The sequence below is a fragment of the Panthera tigris genome, chromosome C1 (assembly GCF_018350195.1).
Source record: "Panthera tigris isolate Pti1 chromosome C1, P.tigris_Pti1_mat1.1, whole genome shotgun sequence".
In the NCBI taxonomy this organism is placed as follows: domain Eukaryota; kingdom Metazoa; phylum Chordata; class Mammalia; order Carnivora; family Felidae; genus Panthera; species Panthera tigris.
Genome location: NC_056667.1, coordinates 165005799 through 165024062, shown reverse-complemented (window position 1 = coordinate 165024062; position 18264 = coordinate 165005799).

The following is an 18264-nucleotide window of genomic DNA, read 5'->3' as shown; positions in this document are numbered from 1 at the left end:
GACAAAGATGGCAGAGTATTAAACTAAGAGCGAGGCCTTTCTAAGCTTGGAGCCCTGTGTAACTACACAAGTTGCATATCCACGATGCCAGCCCTGGCTATCAGAACTTGGAAGTAACTTAGAAATTGAAGAGTCACTTCATTCAAGTCAGTCACATCCACTTCTTTTGGCAGGCTAAATCCAATGCCAGGCAAACAAAGCTCTGACCCTCTTACTCTAATTTGGGACAATTCTGAAGGGCCATTCAGCTTCGGAGATTCCCATGGGGTCAGTTGAGAACTTGGTTGAGATTATATCACAAACCAACTCCTCCTCTGCTCAATCCCCATTTCTTCCCATTCTTTCCACAGATGAGGATCCCAAAAACATTTGCTAAATAAACCTCCTGCTCCAATCCCACTGTCTCCTTCTCCGTCTGCTCCATCGGGAGCCCAACCAAAGATATAGACTATAGCTTAGTGAGAAAAGATATTAATAGAAAAAATCAGATTAATCATGTAATTTATAAATCATACAAAATTACAACTCTGGAATACTCCAGTTTCTCTTTAGATATATCGTTTGCCTTTTATTATAATTCTAGAGAAAGGATTGGTTATCAATTTGTAGGTAGTTTTTTCTTTTAGTGGGCCTCTGCGGGTGATCTGTGTATGTGCTCCCATGGCAAGGAATATTTGCATTTGGAAAAAATTCCTCTTGATATCTAAAAGATATGTAAGAAATGAAATATAAATTACCCTAACTTGAGGACAAAGCCCACCATGAGTAAGCCTACATCCAGAATAACAGTGTACTTCAAGGGCTGAAGAACAGTTAAAAATCATGAAAGCCCCATATTGTAATATGAGTTCTAAAAAGTATAGATTCACAGCCTGACAACTTCTGAGTATTAGAACAAAGAAAAGCTTTTATTAGATTGAGAGAACAATGAATTTATTTGGACACATTAAAGTACAGCTTTACCTGAAAAATTGCAAACTTGTGGAGATTATTGAAGATGTGGTCCACTCTGAATACTAGCTTGACAGCATATTCAGAATTATTCACAGATAGGAGATGATGATGGCTTTCTGCCCAGCAGTAAAGCTGATACCAAAAAAAAGGAATTTTGGTCCAACTCATGGATATGTAGAACAGATTGGTGGTTGCCAGGGGTGGGGGGGCCGTGGGTGTGGGTGAAATGCATGAAGGGGGTCAGAAGTTACAAACTTCCAGTTATAAAATAAGTCATGGGAATGTAGCATACAACATAGTGACTGTAGTTAGGAATACTGAATTCTATATTTGAAATTGCTAAGAGAGGAGATCTTAAAAGTTTTCATCACAAGAAAAAAATTTTTAATGTGTAATGATTATTAATCTTATTAACTAGACTTGTGATCATTTTACAATACATAAAATACCAAATTATTTGTTATACTTCTGAAATGAATATAATACTATATATTGATGATACTTCCAATTTTAAAAAGAGCAAAGGAAAAAAGGAAGGGAAGGTTTGGGCTTGTTGGAAGGTAACAGTAAAGCAAGCCTTGATTTAATGTATTTAATTTACCTTTTCCTGATTTTGTCATTTCCCTTTGTGAGTTTTTTAAGGTTAGGATTTATCAAAAGGGTCATTTACAAAGAACATGTGCAATGATCTGCCAGCTGCTACTCAGTTAATTTGAATATCACATCAATAGAATGGAATATATACATGTTTACTTGTCTGGCCATTTTGGTCCGGGGCAAGATTGGAGTGGAAAGATGATCTGAATAAACTAGTTCTCCTTCCTGTGTTAATCAGAGTGAGTGCACAACTGCCATGTGTCTATTGCATTCTGTGCTAGTAGAGAGAACTGAAGTTTGAAAGAAATTAACAGATCTCAGTAAAAGGGCGGGGAAGCGCAGAAGACAGAGGCAAACTTTTCAAGCATATGGGCTAAAACCAAGGAAAGGCATGGGCTTAAAGAGGTCTCATTATCAATTTTTATAGAAGATGGAAAATTAGACTCATTTAGGTGGTAGATTAAGAATTAAGAATTAGAGGTGCCTGGGTGGTTCCATCAGTTGAGTGCCCAATTCTTGATTTCAGTTCAGGTCATGATCTCATGGTTCATGAGTTTGAGCCCCACATTGGTCCTTGCACTGAGCACAGAGCCTGCTTGAGATTCTCTCTGTCTCTCTGTCTCTCTCTCTCTCTCTCTGTCTCTCTCTGCCCCTCCCCCTCAAAAAGAAACTTTAAAAAAAGAATTAAATATTAGATGGTAGATTAAGAGCAGGGTTTTATTACAAATATTTGCATTTGTGAACTTGTGCCCTCATTCTGCTGCAATCTGCTTTATGGCCAGATGGGGGTATTACTGCACAATAGCTACTGATTTGAAATTGATAGGAGTCCCCATCCATGCCTGATTGCTTGGATTGTTTTATTTGTTTTGCTTTATATTTCTAATGAATAAAGGCAGAATTTAATGGCAAAAAAGCCGACTAAGTATTTAATATTTTGTGCATGCAAATAAGCAGGACTTAAGCAATAAAGGACTTCAGCAAATGCCCATTTTTCATTTGCTAATGGTAGGATGGTAGTAAAGATTAGTATTAATCAAGAATCCCAGCTCATGTGGTGGTGCAAATGTCCTATTGACCATCTTCTGTTTTGAAGAGCTAGGATTGATACCAATCCATAATTTAGGGTCTTTAAGAATAATCAGCTACACTTTGTTAAGGACATACTATGCTCCTGACACCGAACCAAACAGCTTGCATGTATATAGAGGCCATTTTTCATTCAGTAATTAAATGAGGAGCTCTGTAGTCAGACTGCCCGGGTCTGAATTCCAGCTCTGATACTTAAACCGCTGTGTGATTTTGGATGCGTTGTTCAACCTTATCATTCTTCCATTTTCTCCTCTCTAATACAAGAGTAATTGACTTCTGCTTCCAGCATCATGGCATAACAGATTCTAGGTTAGCCTTCCCACCGTAAGCAACTGCAAAACTGCACAGAAGACCCAAGGCTATTTTCAGACATGGGATCACAGCATGGACTGTTAAGCTGAGAGAGGGGAAACACAGGACATAAGCCCCCAGGTGCTCTAGTAGCTCTTTGCCTAGGGCACATTCCAGACTGCAGTGTGGAAAAGTAGAATCTGTGAGATATAAGAGATACTGCATTGGTGAGAATGTGTAGGGCCAGGTCCCAGAGGGAAGGGAGCTGTAGAAAGCAGCCTCCAAATCCTGCCCAGGGACCCAAACACTAAGGCATAAGTAGGCAGGGTAAGATTCCGTGAGGCCCAGCAGAGAACAGTGATTCAAGAGGTCCTCCAGTGCTGGGAGGTACCATCATCTGTGATCAACATTGTCTTGAATATGTGACACATATTCAGAATGTGTCACGATTTCCTGCTTTTGTGTGTATGTGTGCCTCTTTCATAATTTTTTATCTATGGTATGCTGCTGTCAAAGAGAAACAAAGCTAGTTGTTAAACTGTTGTCTCAAACACTAGTTAGAGGCTGTAAGACAGATTTTATTCAGTACTACTGCAGTAGCAGGGAGACCCCAGTGTAACCTGAGCTCTGCTCCTCTGAAACAAAAGGCAGAAGGCCCTTTAAAGACTGGAGTGTGCTAAAGGCAAAACACAGAAGGAGGTCAAAGGGTGTAATTAAGCCATCTGTGTCTGCCAACATCAGCCCCTATCCTGTCACAGAGCCTGGGAGGCAGGGGCCATATCCTTCTTGATGATTATATTTCAAAGGAATGGCTCTCAGATCCTTGAAAAAGACATCTCTGGGGGTTAGAAGATTCTTGTCTGTCTCAAAGGCACAGAGAAAGAATCAACCATTGTACATTTTCTAAAGTAGATGCTCTCAGAAAAGGGAGGTCAGAGGCCTATCCCAGGTGTCAGCTGGAACAAACAGTAAATTCTTTTGGCAGCCTTGAGTTTTCCCAGACAGGGACTTGAGTCCTGTTGGGTTGTCCCAGGGACATGGCTAGAAGTCATGATGAAGTTGGGTCAAGTCTCTCAGTGAAGGGGGTTGGGTGGCTGGACGAAATTGTTCATGCCAAGATTTTGCATTTCTCACAGGACGTGGATGATTCTATGTTGAATCTGGATTTTGTTGTCTTCCTTTTGAGAGTCATGCCTTTTTTTTTTTCCTGGAAGGCAGTTCATTTGCTAATCAATCACCTTCATTCTTTTGAGGCTGTTAGTTTGTTAACATGAGTCTAAAATAGCCATTTTCTACCAAAGCAGGAGGCATCACAATCCCAGACTTTAGCCTCTACTACAAAGCTGTAATCATCAAGACAGCATGGTATTGGCACAAAAACAGACACATAGACCAATGGAATAGACTAGAAACCCCAGAACTAGACCCACAAACGTATGGCCAACTCATCTTTGACAAAGCAGGAAAGAACATCCAATGGAAAAAAGACAGTCTCTTTAACAAATGGTGCTGGGAGAACTGGACAGCAACATGCAGAAGGTTGAAACTAGACCACTTTCTCACACCATTCACAAAAATAAACTCAAAATGGATAAAGGACCTGAATGTGAGACAGGAAACCATCAAAACCCTAGAGGAGAAAGCAGGAAAAGACCTCTCTGACCTCAGCCGTAGCAATCTCTTACTCGGCACATCCCCAAAGGCAAGGGAATTAAAAGCAAAAGTGAATTACTGGGACCTTATGAAGATAAAAAGCTTCTGCACAGCAAAGGAAACAACCAACAAAACTAAAAGGCAACCAACGGAATGGGAAAAGATATTTGCAAATGACATATCGGACAAAGGGCTAGTATCCAAAATCTATAAAGAGCTCATCAAACTCCACACCCGAAAAACAAATAACCCAGTGAAGAAATGGGCAGAAAACATGAATAGACACTTCTCTAAAGAAGACATCCGGATGGCCAACAGGCACATGAAAAGATGTTCAACGTCGCTCCTTATCAGGGAAATACAAATCAAAACCACACTCAGATATCACCTCACGCCAGTCAGAGTGGCCGAAATGAAGAAATCAGGAGACTATAGATGCTGGAGAGGATGTGGAGAAACGGGAACCCTCTTGCACTGTTGGTGGGAATGCAAATTGGTGCAGCCGCTCTGGAAAACAGTGTGGAGGTTCCTCAGAAAATTAAAAATAGACCTACCCTAGGACCCAGCAATAGCACTGCTAGGAATTTACCCAAGGGATACAGGAGTACTGATGCATAGGGGCACTTGTACCCCAATGTTTATAGCAGCACTCTCAACAATAGCCAAATTATGGAAAGAGCCTAAATGTCCATCACCTGATGAATGGATAAAGAAATTGTGGTTTATATACACAATGGAATACTACGTGGCAATGAGAAAGAATGAAATATGGCCTTTTGTAGCAACGTGGATGGAGCTGGAGAGTGTTATGCTAAGTGAAATAAGCCATACAGAGAAAGACAGATACCATATGTTTTCACTCTTATGTGGATCCTGAGAAACTTAACAGAAACCCATGGAGGAGGGGAAGGAAAAAAAAAAAAAAAAAGAGGTTAGAGTGGGAGAGAGTCAAAGCATAGGAGACTGTTAAAAACTGAGAACAGACTGAGGGTTGATGGGGGGTGGGAGGGAGGGCAGGGTGGGTGATGGGTATTGAGGAGGGCACCTTTTGGGATGAGCGCTGGGTGTTGTATGGAAACCAATTTGACAGTAAATTTCATATATTAAAAAATTAAAAATTAAAAATTAAAAAAAAACATTAAAAACTCAAAAAAAAGATGAAATTCAATCAATATAATTCACATTAATCTTTTAAAAATTATTTCAGATGCAGAAAAATCACTTGTCATTATCCAACATCCAATCACAATAAAAAGTCTCAGCAAACCACAAAAAAAAAAAAATAAATAAAAATAAATAAAATAAAATAGCCATTTTCTAAAGCCTAGAGTAACCCTACTCCTAAAGTACAGTCCCTCCAAGATGCCAACTAAATGCCTGGTGCTTTGTGGGGTCTCCCCATTCTGGCTGGTCCAAGTGCCTATGTCTCCCAGCCCTGGAGAACCTTTGGAATCTCTATTCAGCTTACTGTTCCCCAACAGCTGTTCTCTGCTGGGCCTGGCAGAGTCTCACCTTGCACCCACACAGCGTGGTATTTGGCTAAATGTTTAACCCAAAATAAGGCAAAGAGGGACAGAGGACAAAAAACAGATGGAACAAACAAGAAACACAGAATAAAATTATAAAACTAAATCCAACCATATCAATTCTTACATTAAGTGTAAGTGACTTAACACTCCAATTAAAATTAAGAATAACAATGTACGTAGTATCCAACTTTCATGGCGTGAAGTTTAAAACTGTACATGATAGATAGATAGAAAGTGGAAGAGCTGGTATTTGGACCAAGTATGTCTTATTTCTGAGCCAGCACTCTTAATTATTAACTTAAAGGTTATCAGGTGCAATCCCCATCTGATGTTTGGGTTCCACTTTACCACACCCCATCAAATCTCCCAGACTCCATTTGAACCCTCAAAGAAATAATCCATTGAATGACCACAGTTTGGTAATACTTTCTATAGACAGAATAGAAAGAGAAGTCAGTCTTTCCTCCAACATCATTGAATGAAAGGGTTTTTTAAATGGTAAATCCTTTCTCATAGTAAAGTAAAAATATCTGTATTTCAAGTCACTGATCATTCCTGTGCTCTATGAATCAAAACAAATCTCCTCTTTCCTCACGTCAGAACTTCAACTTTTTAAGGATAGTTATTATCAGTGCTTCACTATAAGGCAAGCTGAGGTAAGCCCTGCCAGAGAGGGTCAACACCAGTCAAGTTAGGTGAGGCAAGGTATTATGTCTAACTATATAAATCAACAACCACACAGGTACCTTTTTAAAGTATCTTCCCATTGAAGGATTGGTATTAGCCCTTTGTACAGTGTCCTAAAATCTGAAGGAAAACCCCTACTGATACTTCTTTATCGTGATCTGCTATTGTCAGGACAATATTGCTATTTTCTGCCTTAATTTCACAGTGAAGATATTCTTTCTGGAAAATTTCTCATAAGAAAACTGAAACTCAAGCTCCTGTCCACTCTTCAGCCACCACTGCACAATCCTGCCTCTTCCGCGTGCAACGTTCTTCTCCCTTTTTCAACAAAAGATGAAAATGATCACGAGGGCCTTGACTTGAGAGCAGGGTGTGATGTCCTGACAGGTCTCACACAAAGCTCCCGACAGTCCAGCCCAGGGCTGTGTGGGGCAGACAGGGAGGGTCTGTGCGATGGTGTCCAGATCATCCCTACCAAGAGCTGCTTTAGGAAGAGAGGGTTGGGTGAGACATGCGCTAATGGGAATCAAGAGACAGTGGACCCTCCCACCACCACGTGACGTCACCTGGAGGAATGCTGCTGGCGCACAGAACCGGGGCTGGCAGGGATCTGAAAGTCCACACTGTCCCCCCCAACACCAGCTCTAGGGAGGCGACCCCTGAGTACTGGCAGGCTCCATGGTGGGTCTGTCCAGATTGGGAGGCAGATCTCTGCTGGTGCTATGGGGTTGAGCCAGGATCCTGAGGCTTGCCCTGGGGAAATTGGGAGGGTGTATTTAGGATACAAGGGCCTGAAGGTGGAGGAGCTGAGAGCAGTAAGCTGCTTGGGAACTAATATACAGTAAAACCTTGAATTGCGAGTAACTTGTTCTGCAAGTGTTCAGCAAGATGAGCAAACATTTTTTTTAAATGTTTATTTATTTTTGAGAGAGAGCACGAGCGAGCGAATGGGAGAGGGGCAGAGAGAGAGAGAGGAAGACAGAGGATCTGAAGAGGGCTTCATTCTGACAGTGACCAGCCCAACATGGGGCTCGAACCCACAAACCTTGAGATCATGACCTGAGCTGAAGTTGGATGCTCAGTCGACTGAGCCACCAAGGTGCCCCAAGACAAGCAAACATTTTAAATAAATTTTAACTTGATAAAGGAGCAATGTCTTGCAATATGAGTAGTATGTGACACTGAATGTCACATGATCACAACTGAGCCAATGGTTCTTGAAATTCACTTTGATATATGAGTGCTTTGGATGACAAGCATGTTTCTGGAACGAATTATGCTTGCAAACCAAGGTTTTACTGTACTTATCTTGATGTGGTTGGCATGCCTATTGAGAAGGAAGAGAGGATGAAAAAGAGATATATAAATTTGAGAAGTTCATAGGGGAAAGAATGGGTCTTAGTAATTAGGGGAAACCACCAGAAGAGTAGAAATAGAATCCATAACTTCATTCCAGCAGGATGAATTTCCCTGAATCCAGTGGAAGTCAGCAGGAAAGGAGGCATAAAACAATAAAGAATATCTGTATTGGTCTCTTCCCATGTCCTGTACACAGAGCTCTTAAAAACCTTGCCATTTCCGACCATGCAAGATGGCGGCATAGGAGGACGCTGGGCTCACCACGCGTCCTGCTGATCACTTAGATTCCACCTACACCTGCCTAAATAACCCAGAAAACCGCCAGAGGATTAGCAGAATGGAGTCTCCAGAGCCAAGTGCAGACAAGAGGCCCACGGAAGAGGGTAGGAAGGGTGGCGAGGCGGTGCGTGCTCCATGGACTGGTGGGAGGGAGCCGGGGCGGAGGGGCGGCCCGCCGGCCAAGCAGAGCCCCGGAGTCTGGCTGGCAAAAGCGGAGGGGCCGGACAGAGTGTGTTCCGATAGCAAGCGGGACTTAGCATCTGGAAGGTCATAAGTGAACAGCTCTGCTCTGAAAGCGGGAAGGCTGGAGGACAAAGGGAGGGAGAGTTGCTGAGCCCAGGGACGACAAAGCTCAGTTTGGCGGGGAACAAAGGTGCTCACCAGCACCATCTCCCTCACCCATCCCCCAGCCAAAATCCCAAAGGGAACCAGTTCCTGCCAGGGAACTTGCTCCCTCCGCGCAAACACCCAACTCTGTGCTTCTGCAGAGCCACCCCTCCGGCAGCGGGTCTGACTCCCTCCCGCTGCCACAGGGCCCCTCGTGAAGTGGATCACCTAAGGAGAAGCGAGCTAAGCCTACTCCTCCTGCCCCCGTGCACCTTGCCTACCCACCTTGCCTAACCCAGCTAATACGCCAGATCCCCAGCACCACAAGCCTGGCAGTGTGCAAGTAGCCCAGACGGGCCACACCACCCCACAGTGAATCCCGCCCCTAGGAGAGGGGAAGAGAAGGCACACACCAGTCTGACTGTGGCCCCAGCGGTGGGCTGGGGGCAGACATCAGGTCTGACTGCGGCCCCGCCCACCAACTCCAGTTGTACACCACAGCACAGGGGAAGTGCCCTGCAGGTCCGTACCACTCCAGGGACTATCCGAAATGACCAAATGGAAGAATTCCCCTCAAAAGAATCTCCAGGAAATAACAACAGCTAATGAACTGATCAAAAAGGATTTAAATGATATAACAGAAAGTGAATTTAGAATAAGAGTCATAAAATTAATCGCTGGGCTTGAAAACAGTATAGAGGACAGCAGAGAATCTCTTGCTACAGAGATCAAGGGACTAAGGAACAGTCAGGAGGAGCTGAAAACCACTTTAAACGAGATGCAAAATAAAATGGAAACGTCCACAGCTCGGATTGAAGAGGCAGAGGAGAGAATAGGTGAACTAGAAGATAAAATTATGGAAAAAGAGGAAGCTGAGAAAAAGAGAGATAAAAAAATCCAGGAGTATGAGGGGAAAATTAGAGAACTAAGTGATACACTAAAAAGATATAATATACGCATAATTGGTATCCCAGAGGAGGAAGAGAGAGGGAAAGGTGCTGAAGGTGTACTTGAAGAAATAATAGCTGAGAACTTCCCTGACCTGGGAAAGGAAAAAGGCATTGAAATCCAAGAGGCACAGAGAACTCCCTTCAGACATAACTTGAATTGATCTTCTGCACGACATATCATAGTGAAACTGGCAAAATACAAGGATAAAGAGAAAATTCTGAAAGCAGCAAGGGATAAACGTGCCCTAACATATAAAGAGAGACCTATAAGACTCGTGACTGATCTCTCTTTTGAAACTTGGCAGGCCAGAAAGGCATGGCAGGAGATCTTCAATGTGATGAACAGAAAAAATATGCAGCCGAGAATCCTTTATCCAGCAAGTCTGTCATTTAGAGTAGAAGGAGAGATAAAGGTCTTCCCAAACAAACAAAAACTGAAGGAATTCGTCACCACTAAACCAGCCCTACAAGAGATCCTAAGGGGAATCCTGTGAGACAAAGTACCAGAGACATCGCTACAAGCATAAAACATACAGACATCACAATGACTCTAAACCCGTATCTTTCTATAATAACACTGAATGTAAATGGACTAAATGCGCCAACCAAAAGACATAGGGTATCAGAATGGATAAAAAAACAAGACCCATCTATTTGCTGTCTACAAGAAACTCATTTTAGACCTGAGGACACCTTTAGATTGAGAGTGAGGGGATGGAGAACTATTTATCATGCTACTGGAAGCCAAAAGAAAGCTGGAGTAGCCATACTTATATCAGACAAACTAGACTTTAAATTAAAGGCTGTAACAAGAGATGAAGAAGGGCATTATATAATAATTACAGGGTCTATCCATCAGGAAGAGCTAACAGTTATAAATGTCTATGCGCTGAATACGGGAGCCCCCAAATATATAAAACAATTACTCATAAACATAAGCAACCTTATTGATAAGAATGTGGTCATTGCAGGGGACTTTAACACTCCACTTACAGAAATGGATAGATCATCTAGACACAGGGTCAATAAAGAAACAAGGGCCCTGAATGATACATTGGATCAGATGGACTTGACAGATATATTTAGAACTCTGCATCCCAAAGCAACAGAATATACTTTCTTCTCGAGTGCACATGGAACATTCTCCAAGATAGATCATATACTGGGTCACAAAACAGCCCTTCATAAGCTTACAAGAATTGAAATCATACCATGCATACTTTCAGACCACAATGCTATGAAGCTTGAAATCAACCACAGGAAAAAGTCTGGAAAACCTCCAAAAGCATGGAGGTTAAAGAACACCCTACTAACGAATGAGTGGGTCAACCAGGCAATTAGAGAAGAAATTAAAACATATATGGAAACAAACGAAAATGAAAATACAACAATCCAAATGCTTTGGGACGCAGCGAAGGCAGTCCTGAAAGGAAAATACATTGCAATCCAGGCCTATCTCAAGAAACAAGAAAAATCCCAAATACAAAATCTAACAGCACACCTAAAGGAAATAGAAGCAGAACAGCAAAGGCAGCCTAAACCCAGCAGAAGAAGAGAAATAATAAAGATCAGAGCAGAAATAAACAATATAGAATCTAAAAAAAATGTAGAGCAGATCAACGAAACCAAGAGTTGGTTTTTTGAAAAAATAAACAAAATTGACAAACCTCTAGCCAGGCTTCTCAAAAAGAAAAGGGAGATGACCCAAATAGATAAAATCATGAATGAAAATGGAATTATTACAACCAATCCCTCAGAGATACAAACAATTATCAGGGAATACTATGAAAAATTATATGCCAACAAATTGGACAACCTGGAAGAAATGGACAAATTCCTGAACACCCACATGCTTCCAAAACTCAATCAGGAGGAAATAGAAAGCTTGAACAGACCCATAACCAGCGAAGAAATTGAATCGGTTATCAAAAATCTCCCAACAAATAGGAGTCCAGGACCAGTTGGCTTCCCAGGGGAGTTCTACCAGACGTTTAAAGCAGAGATAATACCTATCTTTCTCAAGCTATTCCAAGAAATAGAAAGGGAAGGAAAACTTCCAGACTCATTCTATGAAGCCAGTATTACTTTGATTCCTAAACCAGACAGAGACCCAGTAAAAAGAGAGAACTACAGGCCAATATCTCTGATGAAGATGAATGCAAAAATTCTCAGTAAGATACTAGCAAATCGAATTCAACAGCATATAAAAAGAATTATTCACCATGATCAAGTGGGATTCATTCCTGGGATGCAGGGCTGGTTCAACATTCGCAAATCAATCAACGTGATACATCACATTCATAAAAGAAAAGATAAGAACCATATGATCCTGTCAATCGATGCAGAAAAGGCCTTTGACAAAATCCAGCACTCTTTCTTTATAAAAACTCTTGAGAAAGTTGGGATAGAAGGAACATACTTAAACATCATAAAAGCCATTTATGAAAAGCCCACAGCTAACATCATCCTCAATGGGGAAACACTGAGAGCTTTTTCCCTGAGATCAGGAACACGACAGGGATGCCCACTCTCACCGCTGTTGTTTAACATAGTGTTGGAAGTTCTAGCATCAGCAATCAGACAACAAAAGGAAATCAAAGGCATCAAAATTGGCAAAGGTGAAGTCAAGCTTTCGCTTTTTGCAGATGACATGATATTATACATGGAAAATCCGATAGACTCCACCAAAAGTCTGCTAGAACTGATACATGAATTCAGCAAAGTTGCAGGATACAAAATCAATGTGCAGAAATCAGTTGCATTCTTATACACTAACAATGAAGCAACAGAAAGACAAATAAAGAAACTGATCCCATTCACAATTGCACCAAGAAGCATAAAATACCTAGGAATAAATCTAACCAAAGATGTAAAAGATCTGTATGCTGAAAACTATAGAAAGCTTATGAAGGTAATTGAAGAAGATATAAAGAAATGGAAAGACATTCCCTGCTCATGGATTGGAAGAATAAATATTGTCAAAATGTCAATACTACCCAAAGCTATCTACACATTCAATGCAATCCCACTCAAACTTGCGCCAGCATTCTTCTCGAAACTAGAACAAGCAATCCTAAAATTCATATGGAACCACAAAAGGCCCCGAATAGCCAAAGTAAGTTTGAAGAAGAAGACCAAAGCAGGAGGCATCACAATCCCAGACTTTAGCCTCTACTACAAAGCTGTAATCATCAAGACAGCATGGTATTGGCACAAAAACAGACACATAGACCAATGGAATAGACTAGAAACCCCAGAACTAGACCCACAAACGTATGGCCAACTCATCTTTGACAAAGCAGGAAAGAACATCCAATGGAAAAAAGACAGTCTCTTTAACAAATGGTGCTGGGAGAACTGGACAGCAACATGCAGAAGGTTGAAACTAGACCACTTTCTCACACCATTCACAAAAATAAACTCAAAATGGATAAAGGACCTGAATGTGAGACAGGAAACCATCAAAACCCTAGAGGAGAAAGCAGGAAAAGACCTCTCTGACCTCAGCCGTAGCAATCTCTTACTCGGCACATCCCCAAAGGCAAGGGAATTAAAAGCAAAAGTGAATTACTGGGACCTTATGAAGATAAAAAGCTTCTGCACAGCAAAGGAAACAACCAACAAAACTAAAAGGCAACCAACGGAATGGGAAAAGATATTTGCAAATGACATATCGGACAAAGGGCTAGTATGCAAAATCTATAAAGAGCTCATCAAACTCCACACCCGAAAAACAAATAACCCAGTGAAGAAATGGGCAGAAAACATGAATAGACACTTCTCTAAAGAAGACATCCGGATGGCCAACAGGCACATGAAAAGATGTTCAACGTCGCTCCTTATCAGGGAAATACAAATCAAAACCACACTCAGATATCACCTCACGCCAGTCAGAGTGGCCGAAATGAAGAAATCAGGAGACTATAGATGCTGGAGAGGATGTGGAGAAACGGGAACCCTCTTGCACTGTTGGTGGGAATGCAAATTGGTGCAGCCGCTCTGGAAAGCAGTGTGGAGGTTCCTCAGAAAATTAAAAATAGACCTACCCTAGGACCCAGCAATAGCACTGCTAGGAATTTACCCAAGGGATACAGGAGTACTGATGCATAGGGGCACGTGTACCCCAATGTTTATAGCAGCACTCTCAACAATAGCCAAATTATGGAAAGAGCCTAAATGTCCATCAACTAATGAATGGATAAAGAAATTGTGGTTTATATACACAATGGAGTACTACGTGGCAATGAGAAAGAATGAAATATGGCCTTTTGTAGCAACGTGGATGGAACTGGAGAGTGTGATGCTGAGTGAAATAAGCCATACAGAGAAAGACAGATACCATATGTTTTCACTCTTATGTGGATCCTGACAAACTTAACAGAAATCCATGGGGGAGGGGAAAGAAAAAAAAAAAAGATGTTAGAGTGGGAGGGAGCCAAAGCATAAGAGACTCTTAAAAACTGAGAACAGACTGAGGGTTGATGGGGGGTGGGAGGGAGGGGAGGGTGGGTGGGTGATAGGTACTGAGGAGGGCACCTTTTGGGATGAGCACTGGGTGTTGTATGGAAACCATTTTGACAATAAATTTCATATATTGAAAAAAAAAAAAAAACGCTTGCCATTTCCTAAGTAATGAGAACACTGGGAACATCTCTTGTTCTAATTTTTGGTCTTTGACCCTACTTCCTGACACAGAGCTTTTGAAACCCTTGTGATTTCCTGGATGATAGGAGTGTCTTTTGTTTTAATGAGATGACTCTGGGTGGTCTACTGGATGAGGGCTGGTCCCCAGAAAGACCAAGATGTGATTAGAAGCAGAATGCTCTAGAAAGGGGAAGGGGCAGGTAATGAAGTTAATAACTGATCATACCTATGTGATGAAACCTCCATAAAAACCCTAAATGTACAGGGTTTGGAGAACTTCCAGGTTGCTGAACACATCCATTTCCAAGAAAGGTGATGTACCCCAACTCCATTGGGATAGAAGCTGCCGTGCCTGGGACCCTCCCAGAACTTGCCCTATGTGATCTCTTCATCCGGTTATTAATCTGTATCCTTTATCATATTCTTTAATAAACTGGTAAACATGTTTCCTGAGTTCTCTGAGCTACTTTAGCAAATAATTGAATCCAAGGGGGAGGAGACCATGAGAACCTCTGGTAGGTAGCCAAGTTGGATGGAAGTTGTGGATAACTGGAGGACTAATTATGATTGGCATCTAAAGTGAGAGGGCAGTCTAATGAGACTAAGCCCTTAATCTGTGGGATCCGATGCTATCTCCATGTAGACAATATCAGAATTAAGTTGTAGGGCACCCAGCTGGTGTTGCAGATTGCTTGGTGTGGAGAAAAATCCCACACATTTGATGCCCAGAAGGGTCAGAAATGAAATGTTCTATGTGAAAGTAAAAGAAATACAGAAGACTGAACTAAGGGGGTAAATTTTAAAATTGTAGAGTAGGTGAAAAAAAAATAAAGATAAGAAGCTAGAAATAAACTTTAACAGCTATTTAAAAAATTAAGTGGCTAAAACTCACAAACTAAGACAGTTTAATTAAGAAATCAAGAAGAAATATGAATCTACAAAGATACATTTAAAATATTAGAATACAAAAAGATAGAATTTAATGATTTAAGAAGGCTATCCTAGATTTTATGCACAATAAGAAACTGAGAGAAGTTGTTTTAGTAACTGACACTATTTCATTCAAGGTGAAATGCATCAGAAAGGATAAAGAGAAGCAAACTATACAAGTAAAAAGAGTAACTGATCAAGAAGATAATCTTAAAATCTTAAAATTATCATGAAATACATGTATAAACATATATAGAAAGCAACAGCTGATAAGGCAATAGAGAGAAATAGATAAATTAATTCTATTTGTAGTATAGCCCCCTTCTCGGAAACTCAAATAGAAAAATCAATTCATAATTGATAATATTAATATAATCACGATGAACGCAAACTAATAGAAATATCTAGACCTTTGCAGCCCAGAAAGGATATACATTTTTATTACATGTGAGACATTCACAAAAATCTTCTATGACCTAGATTACACACACACACACACACACACACACACACACAAACCCACCTCAATAAATTCCAAAGAATCAACATCATGCAAATTATTCTCTCTGACCATAATGAAGTAGAATTAGAAATCAACATCAGGTTGAGAGACAAATCTCACAAGTCTGGAAATTTTTAGTTTTTTTCAAGTTTATTTATTTTTGAGATAAAGAGAGAAAGAGACAGAGCGTGAGCAGGGGAGGGGCAGAGAGAGAGGAAGACACAGAATCCAAGGCAGGTTCCAGGCTCTGAGCTGGCAGCACAGAGCCCAACGTGGGGCTTGAACCCATGAACCGTGAGATCATGAGCTGAGCCGAAGTCGGATGCTCAACCTACTGAGCCACCGAGGCACCCCACAAGTCTGGAAATTTAAAAGTATAATATTCAGTTAAAGACAAAATTAGGAGAATAATCACAAAATATTTAGGACAGATGATATGAAAGTAACATGTGTGAAAATTTGTGCAACACAACAAGCAATACCTAAAGACCAATGTACAGCTCTAAGTATATTTTACTGAAGACATGAGACAGGGGCACCTGAGTGGCTCAGTTGGTTAGGTGTCCGACTTCAGCTCAGGTCATGATCTCATAGTTCGTGGGTTTGAGCCCCATATCGGGCTCTGTGCTGACAGCTCAGAGCCTGGAGCCCACTTCAGATTCTGTGTCTCCCTTGCTCTCTGCTTCTCCCCGGCTCACATTCTGTCTCTCTTTCTCAAAACTGAATAAACATTAAAAAAATTAAGAAAAAAGAAAATGCAAGAGAAATAAGCCAGGAAATAAGAGATTACAAAAGGCCAACACATTCGGCAAAGAAAACAAGGAGGGAAATAATAAGCATAAGGGCAAAAAAATCCATTAATAAAACCAAAAATATTGGGGATTATTAATGGAACCAAAGATAATCCTAATAGACCTCTGGCAGAATTTAAGAGAAAAACCAAAAAACCAACCCAGAGAGAGAAAATACATAGAAACAAAATGAATAATAAAAAGGGAGAAGTAATTATAGACACAGAAAATGTTAAGAAATAATAAACCAACATTATGAATGATGGTGCAGCAATAACCTTCAAAACCTGGATGAAATTGACAAATATGCAAAACATAAAGTCTCAGAAACCTGAATAGATTAATAACCATTAAATAAATTGAATTGAGAATGAAAACTTCAACAAAACAAAAACCCAGGCCTGAACAGTTTTAGAGATGAGTTCAATCAAATTTTCAAAGAAATAATTCCTATTTTATATGAATTATTCCAGAAAACAGAAGGAATGCAAACTGTGGGAACTACTATTAAATAACCTTGAAACCAAATCAAATAAGGACAGACTAAGAAAAGGTAGTAATAGACAATTTCTCTTATGAGCCCACGGGGCTAAAGATATTCAGTGAAAGTCATTTATATTGCTATGTTGTTTCATCTTAACAGATTTTTTAAATGTAATATAAATATATGGGCGCTATACTGAAAACCCAGTGAAAACACAGACCAATCTGCCTTGTTTTCTATTTTATCTGCAGCACCTGTAACAGAACCCAACTTTATATGCCCAACATGCTGTAAAACCAATCTCTGAGACATGGGGGATGCAGCAAGGAATGTGTTTATTTATGAAATGCAGCCTAACAAGTAGACGGGAGTGCAAGCCTCCCGGAAGAAGGAGAGTCAAGGAAATGCTGATTTTGCTCATCCTGGCTTCCTATCGGCCCACCATCCTGTCCTACCTTTCCTGACTTCTTCAGGCAGCTTTGATAGGACTCCTTCATCCTGATGTAATAGCACTGCTTGAAAAGCACAAGCTTACTCTGGCCATACCTTTATATCCATCTGTCCAGGTGTTTTAAAGGCAAAAGAGAAAAGGTCTGAGTAAGAAGTTGCAGCTGCACTTAGTATTCTTGTTAACCCTTCGGTTACCGGTTTCACACCTAGAACAGTTCCCGATGCTTTGTAAGCATACAATAAATACTGATAGAACGGAAAAGTGAATTCCTAAGGCCCACTTGTCTGTGTAGCATGAATTGATCCCATAGTCTTCAAACCTGTCCGTGGTAGGCAGGATAATCGCCACTCAAGGATGTCGACAGGCGCAAAGGGGAATTAAGGTTGCGCATGGAATCAGCTGTTACTCAGCTGATTTTAAAATAGGAAGATTATCCTGGATTGTCTAGATGGGCCCGATGTAATCACAGGGGACTTAAAGAGGAAGGAGGCAGAAGAGAAAGAACTAGAGAGAGGTGGTTGCATAAAAAGGATTTGGCTTAATGTTGACGGCTGAAGATCGAAGAATGGGGCCATGAGCCAAGGAAAGAGGCCTGCCTCTAGAACCTGGAAATGGATCCTCCCCTAGAGGCTCCAGAAAGGAATGAACCCTGCTGACATGTTGTTTTTAGCACAGTGAGATCCTGTGGGACCTCTGATCTCCAAAGCTATAAGATAATAAATGTGTGTTGTTTTAAGCCACGAA